At 35.0% G+C, this 13,170-nt stretch overlaps 1 protein-coding gene across 1 annotated transcript in view; it reads right to left on the reverse strand.

Moving 5' to 3' along the window:
• LOC145287745 (uncharacterized) overlaps nt 1-3,689 on the reverse strand; it is an 89,439-nt gene extending 85,750 nt beyond the window's left edge. Inside the window, exon 1 of the mRNA XM_080135512.1 lies at nt 3,496-3,689. The gene's annotated coding sequence lies outside the window, so the exon portion shown is untranslated. The remainder of the gene's footprint in view (nt 1-3,495) is intronic.
• Between the last annotated feature and the right edge of the window lie 9,481 nt (nt 3,690-13,170).

The following is a 13,170-nucleotide window of genomic DNA, read 5'->3' on the forward strand; positions in this document are numbered from 1 at the left end:
ACTACTAAACTGTATTGAACAGAAGGCTGATTTTTCACCTCAGGACTTTGAGTTGTCCCCCCCCCCCATTTATTTCATCGGATTTAAACTGACGGAAACACTACAACTCACTTAGTCGTAGAATTTGATTTTCTTTACTAAAATAAAAATACTTGATCAAATTATGTGACTTTTGGAATATTTCATCTTCGTCCCGTGACTGGTATGTACATCATGCAGACATTCTTTTATTATTTCCTTTATTTTTAATTGCTACCATAAGTGCCAATTTGAATACATACCATCTCCTTTGTTTGTGAAATTGTTAGGGTGAAATTACAGAATAGTAAACCCTCTCCAATTGTTAAGAATGGGTGGTGCTTGTCAAGACGCAGTCGACAGATCGATTTTTTTTAATATGTGATTTTAAGCCAAAATAGCAGTACTTACTTGTCATGTCGAAAATAATATATAAAAAAAAAAAAATACTAAATTTCATAGAGTAGAACATCTGTTATTGTGTTTTTAATAATAATAAAAAAAAAGTCTACCACTATCGTCTAAAATAGGCACCGCCAAAAATGGCCGAAAAATCAAGTTGTTGTTGTTGTTGTTGTTTTTTAAAACGAAATTACATTTATTAAAATCCATTATTTCTGTGTAACTTTTTTTTTCCAGAAAGATAAAAACCCTGAATTTTATCATATAGAAAACAGAATAATGTAAAACTTTTTCTACTATTTTTAATTAAATTTTAAATGTTAAATTTTCCCAAAAAGTTAACAATTGACATTTTTTGTCTTGCACAAAAAACGTACATAAATATTTAAAAAAAAAAAAGAAGGTTTTTGAAATAATTAATTTATTTATTTGTTGTCTAACTAAGATTTAGAATGATTTTCTATGAGAATATGCAAAAATATTATAATATAAGTACCTGAATTTCAAATAATTCCACTTATTCATATAGGCAACCAGTTACTTCGCGTCGATCTAGAGTCTAGATCGACAATGTTTATGTTTGCATTTGATAAAAAGCAAACTATGGAAGACCAAACAGGCCAAAAAAAACTTATTTTTCAGTGACGAAAATTTCAATGTATTATTAACGCTGAGGCTGGCCAGTACCAGATGGGTGACCATTTGTATGAGTTTGGTTTTTAATGTGTATGTGTGTGGGGGCCAGGCTCCCCAAAATGGGGGGGGGATTTAAAGCAGAATAAAAAAAAATTATTTCAGCGCGTTTGGTCCACCGTAGTCGAAAGGCGGCAAACGTTTTCAAACGGGATCGAAAAAATGATGCGATTTTTAACACAAAGGGCACAATATTTATCAAATGTTTTTTTTTTGTATCGATTCTTCAAAGCATGCCCTGTTTAATAATGGTCATGCATTATTCGGCTCGCTAAAAAAAAATTAATTTATTTATCAAAGATTTTAAAATGGCTTTTTTCGTATAAATATTAAAATTTTTTTTGTTTTTGTTTTGCTTAACTTAAATTAATTATTTTACTTAACATATTCACCGAATTTCATACTTCAAAACTCAACAGCGGGATAATCAAACACAATCGAAGTTCTGATATTCAGACGTCAAAATAAGGTATGCAAACAATTTTTTTTTTTTTTTTTAATCTATAATTCTGCCCCTTACAACAACACAATATGTTGTGTTCAGTTTCAGATGATTATTTTTAGCATATTTGTACCCCCTCAAAACAAGGGGGGGGGGTTGTAAGCAAAAAAAAAATATATAGATAAATATTGTTTATGAAAAATAAGTACACTGTTATAAAGTTCATTCTTCTCTTAATAATCGCTGAAAATTTCGTATTGATTGGATAATTACCTGATTTTTGGTAGATTTTTAAAAAGACGGTCCGTCAAAAAGTACTTACATCCCCCCCCCCCAGTTTGCGGCGGTGGCTAGTCTAAAACAAAATGCCGCTATTTAAAGTATTAAAAAGGGAGATAACTATTCCCTTGTATTCGCAATCTTCAAAGTGTTCACATCTAGGGAAAATGCCATTTTGTACAATTTTCTTTTAACCATAAATAATTTTCGACTCGATGAATTTTTCTAATTTTTTTAATGTATTGCTATGACAATTGTTTTTGCTTGGTACTCATCATGCAGAGAGTGATTGATCCGTGCTGAAATAATAACGTTATTATTTAAAAAGCCATTCTTAACATGGGAGGGGAGGGTGTTTTGTATCTATTCTGTACACTAACCTTACAATTGAGTAAAAAAAAAAAAAAAAAAACGGTGCTAGTGAAGACAGCAGAGTGTCCCGCGCTATTTTTTAAATCGTATTTCCAAGTTAATTAAAGTTTTATATGTTTTTTTTTTATTCAATTGTAAGGTTGAAGTATAGAATAGGTACAAAACACCCTCCCCTCCCCATGTTAAGAATGGCTTTTTAAAATAATAACGTTATTATTTACGTCCGGATCACTCTCTGCACTAGTACCAAAAAAACATATCAAAACTTTAATTAAACGTGGAAATACAATTTAAAAAATAGCGCGGATCACTCTCTGCATTAGCACCTTTTGCTTAAAGCATTTTTAAAAATCGATCTGTCGACTTTATCTTAACAAGCATAGTAGCGTCATTATTTCAGCGCGATCCGTAAACTGCACAAGTACAATAAATTATATAAAAAGGTGGAAGATCATTAAGTGGGATATTATTTGTTGGTGCTAGTGCAGAGAGTGATCCGCGCTATTTTTTAAATTGTATTTCCAAGTTTAATTAAAGTTTTATGATATGTTTTTTTTTTTATTATTCAATTGGAAGGTTAAAGTATAGAATAGGTACAAAACACCTCCCACTCCCCATGTTAAGAATGGCTTTTTAAAATAATAACGTTATTATTTAAGTCCGGATCACTCTCTGCACTAGTACCCAGATTGTTTAGTAAATAAACAAAAAACTGAAGAATTCGTTCGATTTGCCCCCCCCCCTTCTCCAAAAGTAATAAAAAAAAAGACCAACCGTTGTAGAACATTGACAATTTAATTACAAGTGTTTTTTTTAGAGGGGGGTTATTCTTCTGCAATCGCTGCGTTTAAATACGAAATCTACATTTAATAAAATAACTATAAACCAACACCAAAATTCAGTTTGGTGTAAAATATATAAATTGGACCAAATAAAAAGAAACTGAGTTGGACCAAATAATTTTATTGAATTTCTCGACTCGAAAAGGTGTTTGGACATAAAGACGGGGTCCAATCTTTGCTGCGATATTTTTTCCCCGTTTTCAAATCCAAAACTCCAATCTTTTAAACTAATCAAGCTTCCTAATGCTAAAAATAAACATCTACACGCGCGAAAAGATCCTACGTGCGATGGTAAATTGATTAATTCAAATTCTGTATAGTTTTATACGAGTCGGAAAGTTTAACTCCCCGACTTTTGACCATCTTTTTTTGATTGTTGTTAAGGAAATACGAAGAAAAAAAAATGTTGGTTTTGTTTGTTTATTGTTGAACTGATGTAAAACTCACGTTCGATTAGATATTTGTAGCATGTGTACCGTTCTCAAATGGTGTTGTCTTCTAGTTCGGATGTCAGCGTCTTGTCTGGCTGGAAAAAATTGCACTCGAAGATGTCAGTTAGAGACGAAAAAGTCAGAAAATTACACAAGAGTTAAGGAGAGATAGAAACTATGGCTGTGCGTTGACTAAGGGGAGATCACTGTGGAAGCCACAGTTGTAAATTTGCGAGTTCAATCCCAGTCAGCGTCACAAATAACTTCAGCCAACTTTTAAATTTTATTTTTGATGAATATAGCGTCAAAGAAATTTACCACAAAAAAATAAATAAAAAAAGTACAATACACATACACACATACACACACACACACACACACACACACACACACACACACACACACACACCCTTATATTATTTTTTTATTTCGTCTTTTTTTAAAAAAACTTTTTCTGCGGATTATTGGACACTAATATATCAGATTATGCAAAAAACAAACAAACAAAAAAATCAATATTTAAAGATTTATAGAGGGTTTTCAGTTTCTAATAAAACGTTCTATTAAATCAATCCCCCACATTGGAACTAGTCGACGTTTGAAGGCCAAAGTGCTAAAAAAAAAAAAAAAAAAAAAAAAAAAGGCCACATTCACGAAATGTGGCCTTTTTAAGCTTGCCAGAATGACATTTTTTTAGATCAAAATCTTCCAATTTGGCTTTTTTAAAAGTAGTTTGGCTTTCAAACGTCGACTGCTTCAAATATGAGGGATCAATTTACTAGAAAGTTGTATTAGAAATTGAGCACCTTTTTAAAATTTTTAAATATTGAATTTTTTGCATTTTTGGGAGGGAGGGGATAAGCTGGTAGATTATTGTCCAATCGATAATAATTCGCTGAAAAAATTGAAAAAAGACGAAAAGAAAAGTATATAAGGGCTGTGTGAATTGTACAAGTCCACCAAAAGAAGACATCTATAATGCAATATAAATAAGGGAAAACAAAAGATTAAACATTATTGTATTAATGTTATTTCATGCAAAGTTGTTTTTTTTTTTTTGTACAGACTAATATCATTTATTATAATAATGTAATTTCATACAAAATAACATTATTTCAACCCAATCCCGCCTGAATAAACCACCCCTCCTCCATTATAGCCCCTTAGTCATGTCGTTTATCCCAATTTCTTATTGTTAGCCTAACCTAACCCTAACCCTAACCCCAGTGACGTGCAGAGAACTTTTTTAGGGCAGGTGCTCAAGTGAAAAGAAAAACGGCAAAAATATAATAATGATTGGGCAATATTTTTAATACACTCCTCTGAAAAGGGGCCCTGTCGGTGGGGCATTAGAATACGCCGACTGTTCCCCTGCAGAGGGTAAAAGTCTCTAGATGGGGGTCCTGGATATGACCTTAAACTATATCCAGTGGTGAGGCCCCAGCTTGTGGGCTTTGGGGAGTGTGGAGCCACCCTTTAGTTACCATTGCTCCCAGGTCCACTCTGACCCGGAGTGGTAGTACCTGTTAGGGTCCCAACTATGGGTTAAATAGAAACCGACGTGAAAACAACAAATATACTCTATTAAAAAAATTTTTCTTCAAAATCTTTGGATTCGGCATTAAATAACCCGAAAAGGGTTGATATGCCGTAAAACAAAAACAACCAACCAACCAACACACCTCTGAAAAGGGCACTTTTAAAACAGTAGTAAAAGGGGTAGCTGATTGGGCATCCCCCCTCTCTGCACGTTCCTGCCTATCCCCTAACCGAGTGAAAAATGGCACAATAAATTGACAACATCCTTTTTCACTGATGTAATTCACATCATCTCTTAACATCACTGAATTAAATAATATACCAGGTGCCTTCAATAAGTTTCCAAACTTTTTCATATGGGCACTTTTATTGATAGTACACACATAAAACTTTAGTCCCCTTCAAAGTAATCTCCTCCAGCTGCAATGCACTTGATGTACAATTCCAACAACTTCTGGAAGGCCTCATGGAAGTCTTATTGTGTGAGTGTGCCAATGATGCTTGTCAAAGCCTCTTTCATCTCAATTGCCTCGTAACGAGAGCCTCTAAGGTTTTCCTGGAGCTTAGGGAATAACCAAAAGTCACAAGGAACAAGGTCTAGACTATAGGGAGGGTGAGGAACTATTTTAATGCTCATCTTGATCAAATAGTCTGTGACAAGGATGGGGTCGTGGACTGATGCATTTGTGCAAATCATCCGCATCTTCAGTTCCTCGCAGATAAATGTATGTACAGTTCCCACACTGACATCAAACTATGCCCTTATTGTCTCTATAGACACACGACAATCCTTGTATATGAAATTCTTTATTTGGCCAATTAACTTTGGTGTTCTAACTTCCTTACTCCTCCCACACCTCTCATCATCCCTCATAGACTCCCTGTTTTCCTTGAGACTCTTGTGTCACTCAAAAACTTATGCTTGATTCACGCAAGATGGTCCAAAAGCAGTCTGAAACATTCCATACGTTTCTGTGGCATTTTATCCAAGTTTAACACAGAATTTTATTGCATATCGTTTTTCTAAAGTGTCGCCACATCCAAATTTCATATTTGAAATTCACCAGTTGTGACAATCAGGCTTTAGTAGGGTGTATTCCAATTCCTGCTGTAGCTGTTAATTTGAACCTGAAATCATAAAAATTGCTCAGTCATCTCATAAGATGTATAACAATAACATACTAAATCTTCAAGAGTCTACAACAATTTTAAATGCCTGTACAAAAAAGTCTGGAAACTTATTGAAGGCACCTTGTTTCAATGTAGAACAGTAAAACCTGAAACGTGCGATCGACATTGTTTTTAAATGTTTGAAAAATCAAAATAACGGCTTATGTCATCCATTTACATTTATCGCTACTGATGGGAGTGAGCAAGTGTCACTGGTGTCTTGTTTTGCTTTTCTTTCTCTTTATCCTCTCGCCGAGAATAGTGACACATCGACCGGTTGAGTGAGAAACTTTTATGGCTAATGGTATAGACAATGATCCTATTGCATTTTCACCTGGTAGAGTCTCAAGGACATTAGAATCTTTATAACGGATGTGTTAGAACAGTTATATGATACCAGCAAGGCTACGTGCTATAACTGTTAGAACTCTTTATAAACGGCGTGCTATAAGTAGTCTTGGTGCCTTTAAAGTACATGTTTTGTGTACTGTATTCAGTGTGAGTATGTGCCTTAGGAGTGAAAGTCTCTCTGTAGTTTTCAAGACTTCTTGTCTTATATTTCCGCGTCTTCACGTTGAAGTCAAGGTAGCACGTGAGGAATATAGGATAGAAACCACTGTGAAAAATTTCCCCCACTCCTTATCTGTGCCAAAACCAAAACGTAGATTCCATGAACAAAGCTTCTTTCTTAGAAGTGCACGCCTGTGGAACTCTGTTCCGTTTGCCTGTTTCCCACCTGACTACAACCTGGATGTCTTCAAATCCAACATAAACAAATTCCTGATAAACCACCCTCTTAAGTAAGACACTTTATCAAATATCAACACTAACGTACTGTACACGCAATAATCCTTATCCCCAAGTGGCTTCAGGGCCTTGATAAGTGGTGACCACCTTGTAAAAAAAAAAAAAAAAAAAAAAAAAAAGCTGGAAGCACAGGGATCGCTCAAGGAGTAAGTTGGAGTCACATGTGTAAACTGGAGTCCTTGAAAGTGAGCTGAAGCAGATTCAGGAATTTGAGAACTAGAGTGGCAGGCTGTGAGGAGAAGAGCAAGGACACAGGCAGCAGAAGAAAGTAGAGTGTGCACTGCGTTCTGCCACTCCTGGTCCCCACAGCAACAAGGAGTATAGGATAGGAATAAGCTTTCGAGCTTATTAACTGTATTTATTTTAATCTACGTTCGAAATAATGGTATTTTGTTTTTTTTTAGTTTGTCAAAGATGAAGTCTTTGTGTTTTCTCTTTGCGTTTGAAAACAGTCGTTGCTATTTTTAGCGCACTTGGTTGTGGTGTATTTCCAGGAGTGTCGAGTTTCAGTTGATGGTATATTTTTGTTTACATACATGGGAGTGGTCAGCTAGCGAACCACAACAATGCTACGCTCCAATGAAGTATGTGTGCACAGCTTGCGTTCCTCAAAAAAATGAACTCTCCCATTCTTCAAATGGCGTGCTGATATGCAGCCCCCAAATCATCTAATTTGCATATGATCAGTGAGAATTCACGTTATTTATTATTTTTGAAGATGAAATCAACTGAGCACCACCATTTTTTTGTTTTTTCTATAAGACACACAGACATGTTGGGCGTTTTGAGGCAAGTAATTTTCGCACTCATTACAAATTTATTTTTTTCTATCCTTTGCAAATGATTCAAATTTTAGTATGTTATTATGGATGATAACGACTACCAGTTGTCAAGATTTCAGCTTGTCACAGTTGTAATTTCTACCAAATATTAGGTTTTAAAATTTGTCCCTTAGTTTTGGACGCTACTGCATATATATACACACTTACACGCTTCCACCCCTTGGAAATACTTCAAATGAACTACGAAAATGCCATTTTTACATCTCCAACACATTTGAAGATAATTTCTGACGAGGACGCTTCACAGAACGTCTGAAATGCGTAAAAACAATTTCAATAACTTAAAAACATTATTACAATGATCCAAACATAATTCTCAACGAAAAACCAAGACACGGAATAATAAAATAATGTTAAAAAATACACATTGTTGGTGACTAACCCCTTATTTAAATATACATCTTTCTTTCGTTGGAATTTCTTAACCCATTTTATATAAATATATATATATATATATATATATATATATATATATACTCTCCTATAAATTTGTTGTTTTTTATGTATTGATATTCATATTAAACCCCCTTTTTTCTATTTATTTAAAAAGAAAATACAACTTTGTTATATATGGGCTGTGGAATTGCATTCATCTGCAAAAGATCTAACTAATGTGCATATTCTTCGAAACTCTCACTTTAATTAATTCCCTATTAGTTTTTTCGATTTCCTTATGGGATGATCATCTTTAGTTAACTATTATGTGTAATTATATTCATGCAGATATTCTACATGATTTATACTTGCGTAATATTTGCATAAAAAGGTTATAGTAAACACAAACCTCTTTCTATATTTATTTATGTATGCATATATATATATATTTGTTTAAAAAATTTTGCCTACCAAACTCCTCTATCAGTTTTTGGTCTACAGACATGAAACTTAATATATAGGATATTCGAACCCATGCAAAACTATATATTTGAGTTTTAGCCTGAGAAAATCGGTACAAAAATGTGTAAATTAAAGAAATGGAATTTGCCAGGTGAAGGTCGAACGACGACATTACGAATATGCATGCATAACGTAATAGCTATTGGTTCATGTTTTAACTTTTAGCCTTGCCGCAAAGATGTCGTCATAGCTCAGGCATTAATGTCAAAGGAAAAAGTAAATCGTAAGCTAAACGTTTTAGTTTTTATTCTTGGCGGTGGCGCACGAGTCCTTTTTTTTAAAAAAAGCTTTTAAAATCATTACTATATATTGGGTCCAATATAATATAATATTAAATATGAAATCTGCATTATTCAAAATATCTTATTTAAGCGTATTTTACGACTGGGCAATACCGGGTAGCCTGGTAGTATGAACAACACTAGTAACCAATTTCTAATGTAATAAAAACAAAAAGAAAAGACACTTTTCTAACTGTTACGGACTTTCACCTAACAATTTAATGGAGAAAAGACATTTTCTAACCACTCCATACTTTCACCTAACGATTTAATAATAATAAAAGAAAAGACACTTTTCTAACTGTTACGGACTTTCACCTAACAGTTGATTGAAAAAGATAAGATATCCCAGAATCTGTTAATTTGGAAGCCTGTCCAAAACATAATTATTTTCATGTATTATTTCCTTTTGTTTAATTATGTTTTCTCCTTTTAACTATTTGTTTTGTTTTTGTTTCAGATTTTTTACCTAATTAATAAAGCGTCTTCAACGTACCAGTTGTTTTCGTTATGTTGATTTGAGTTTATCTGTCTGCCCAACGCACGCTTTCTAAAAGTTGACTGCTAGACGGTATTGTAGGTACCTGAAAGCAAGATTCTGAGGAATAACTGCCGCGAGTTCCAGAACAGAATACATGTAGAAATTTATACAATCCGGGCTTGTTTTAATTCACAATTTTACACTTTAGTCACCTTCAATAGTGAACATACACACATATACACACATATACACACGCACACATACACACAAATATACACACACATACACACGCACACAGACACACACACATATAGACACACACACATACACACACATATTGTCATATATACACGCACATACACACACATATTGTCAAAGCTAGCAAGAAAGAAAACAATCTTTGTTCTAGCGAAATGACAACTTTTATTTTAAAATTTTTTCTTTAGTATAACCAGATGTAAATGACTATTTCTCTGATACCACTTGCTTTTTCATCTACAATTGTCATTTCCGTTCATTATTGAGTGGTTTTATTTTTTTTTTCTGATATATTGAAATTTTGGACATGTTGAATTTTTAACCAAGTGCCACCCAAGTGTCACACACTCACGGCCACTTGACCGCCCGAGTTGCCTCAGCAAGATCGCTTGATGTCTCCCAGGATACGTAATAGTGTTACATCCTCACTCAACATGGAAAGTAAATAACTTTAGTTTTCCCTGCAAACTCTTTATTATTGCCAGCATATATATGTGCATACTCTTAACTTGTGATATGCAAGGGAGGTAAATCATGCCGACTCTAAATCGACTTCCTTTCCACTCATCTATATATATAAAAGCGAAAATGTATGTATGTATGTATGCTTTTCCTCAATGTCCACAAAAGGCTTCTTCAGAGAAGCGCTCGCTCGGTTCACAACTTCTTAAAACTTTTTATATCATTTATAAATTGTAATATCTCACACTTAACCACGGAACTCGCCTGTCTATTTAATTTTATTGACTTTCAAACGTTAATTATTCCACATTTCCCGCATCGGCACGCGTTACATTCGGTTTTCGGTATAAATAAAAAGCGAAACTCGAGACTCTAATAACAGGCCCAGAGCCAGTGAACGTTTGGTCAATGTCGACTTCGTCATATCAGACAGGGGAGCGGGTTTTAAAAACAAACAAACCGATTTATTGACCTCATTAAAAACTGTCCCGCACAAAATGCTGACTGCTGAATACCTATCGCCGTCACGTCAATCAAAAACGCGCACCTGTTTTTTTTTTCACTCTTTACTATTTTCCAACTGCACGTCGTCAAGGCTTTGTTTTTTTTTCACAGGCACCTGTTTTTTTTCACACACACCTGCAAACACCCGGGCAACGCCGGGTACCTCTCGCTAGTCTATATATATAAAAGCGAAAATGCATGTATGTATGTATGTATGTATGTATGTATGTGTGTTCGCTTTTTCTGTATGTCAACAGAAGGCTTTTTTCAGAGAAGCGGTCGCTCGCTTCACAACTTTTTAAAACTTTTTATATCACATATGAATCGTAATATCTCACAGTTAACAACGAAGCTCGCCTGTCTATTTAATTTGCTCGATTTCGGGAAGATAAATATTCAATATTTGTCGCTCACCGCATGTGAGTTAGTCTTTTTCCTATAACATCTTGGAGGGGGGGGGGAAAGCGTTCAGCAGTAAATGAATACTATCCCGCAGTCAAACTTGACCTCATTAACTCATTAAAACGGGCACCTGCTAAATCCAACTAATTAAATAAATTCAAACGTGTTTCCGTTAGCATCTCGCGGTGGGGCAATGGTTAACGTTGCACGTTTTTTTTTTCCCACTTTAATTTACAACTTTGCCTCAACGGTTCGGGTTCGATCCTCATACTTACTTCTTTTTTTTTACCCCAAACACACCTCCAAACACCCGGGCAACACCGGGTACCCCTCGCTAGTAGAATAGAAAAACAAAACAACTTTATTGATTATCTTCGTTACATGAGAAGAGAATTAGTAATACAAGTCTATGAGCGTGGGCGAAGAAGAAAGGTTAAAAAATCTTGTTTGAGGTGAAAGGATTTCATGTATGTGTACTGCATGCATGTACCATACGTAAGTGTTGAAGTCAAGGTCCGGCAGTAGCCATGATGGATTATTTATCTCTGTGCTGAAGCCAAACCTAGGTGGTGGCGCACAAGTTATTTTTTTTTTTTTTAACTTTTTAAATCGAGAAAGAGGGCAGTCACCAAAATGATATAATAGATTTTGTCATTATATTATATTATATTATATTATTATAAGTCTTGTGTTATTTAAAGCTCGCAGAAGGAAAGGAGAAAAAGAAAGGGAAAAAGATCAAGCGTGTGTGTCGGGCGAGATTAGGCGACAGAGAGAGAGAAATCAAGATGGCGCCCATAGTTTTAAAAGGTGTGCTCTGGTGGAAGTCACGCGAAATCACGTGAAATCTTGCGGGAGACATGTATAAAAGGAGTTGACAGGTTAGGTCAGGGAGAGGCAGACAGACAAAGGTTGGTGTCAATGGTCATCTCAAACTAGGCGGTTGTTGGCTTGCAAAGACAAATTCTTTTTTTTTTGTTATTTCTTTAATTTTGTTGTCCTAACCCAGGAACACTTCATCTTGTTTGGGAAGAAAAGATTTCACGTATGTGTACCACATGGGTGTACTACACACATGTATCATACGCAAGTATTGAAGTCAGAGCCCAGCAGTAGCCATGGTGGATTATTTATCTATGTGTTGAAGCCAAACCTAGGGCCAAAGAGAAGCCACATGGATTTATTGTCAGTACCATGTCCAGACTGAGGAAAGAGGAAGTAGCTGTGTTTTTGACCTCTTTGTTCAACAAGGGGGTCACCACTTATCCAGGCCCGAAAGCCACTCAAGGATAAGGGTCTATATGGTAGTCAATGGGAGAATATCGTAGTAATTGTTAGTTTGTCAAAATTTGGTATGGTTTGATTATTTAAGAGGATAGCTCAGCAAGAATTTGTTTGCATTGGATTTGAAGACGATCATATTGTAGTCAGCTGGAAAGCAGGCCAACATTTCACAGGCAGTATGCCTCACTTATGTTTAGAACAATTTTATTCCAGTACGGCACAATCACATTGACAGTGACACACCGGTTCTCGCCAGATCATCAAAGTTAAGCAACGTTGAGCCTGGCTAGTACCAGATGGGTGACCATTTGGGAAGGCTAGGTGCTGTATGTACCTTCTGGGAAGTTTGGGCGTGGGGCCAGCACCCTCACCCTGTAAAAAGAACTCCTCACTACAAAAACATCTACAAACGTTGTAGATGGCTTATGCCCCCCCAGGGGCTCAAGGGCTATGGGACACATGCAGCTGTGAAAACTGCAATAATAATAAATAATAACGATTGACATAAATGCAATACAAAAGTTACAAAAAAGATATCATTTTTTACAAAATAACAAACAAATAAAAAAGGTAAGAAATAGACATGACAGCAACACCAGACAAATGCAATACAAAAGTTACAAAAAAAGTTTCTTCAAGACCATCACATGGCATGAGGAATGCAACTGCCAAAAAATATATATAAGTAAAGAAATATTGAATATATTATTATTAAAAACAAGGTCACAAGGTACCTTATACCTAAACCTTGACCAATAAAATAT

This window comes from Euprymna scolopes, chromosome 11 (genome assembly GCF_053919585.1).
Source record: "Euprymna scolopes isolate OS-2025 chromosome 11, ASM5391958v1, whole genome shotgun sequence".
NCBI lineage: Eukaryota > Metazoa > Mollusca > Cephalopoda > Sepiida > Sepiolidae > Euprymna > Euprymna scolopes.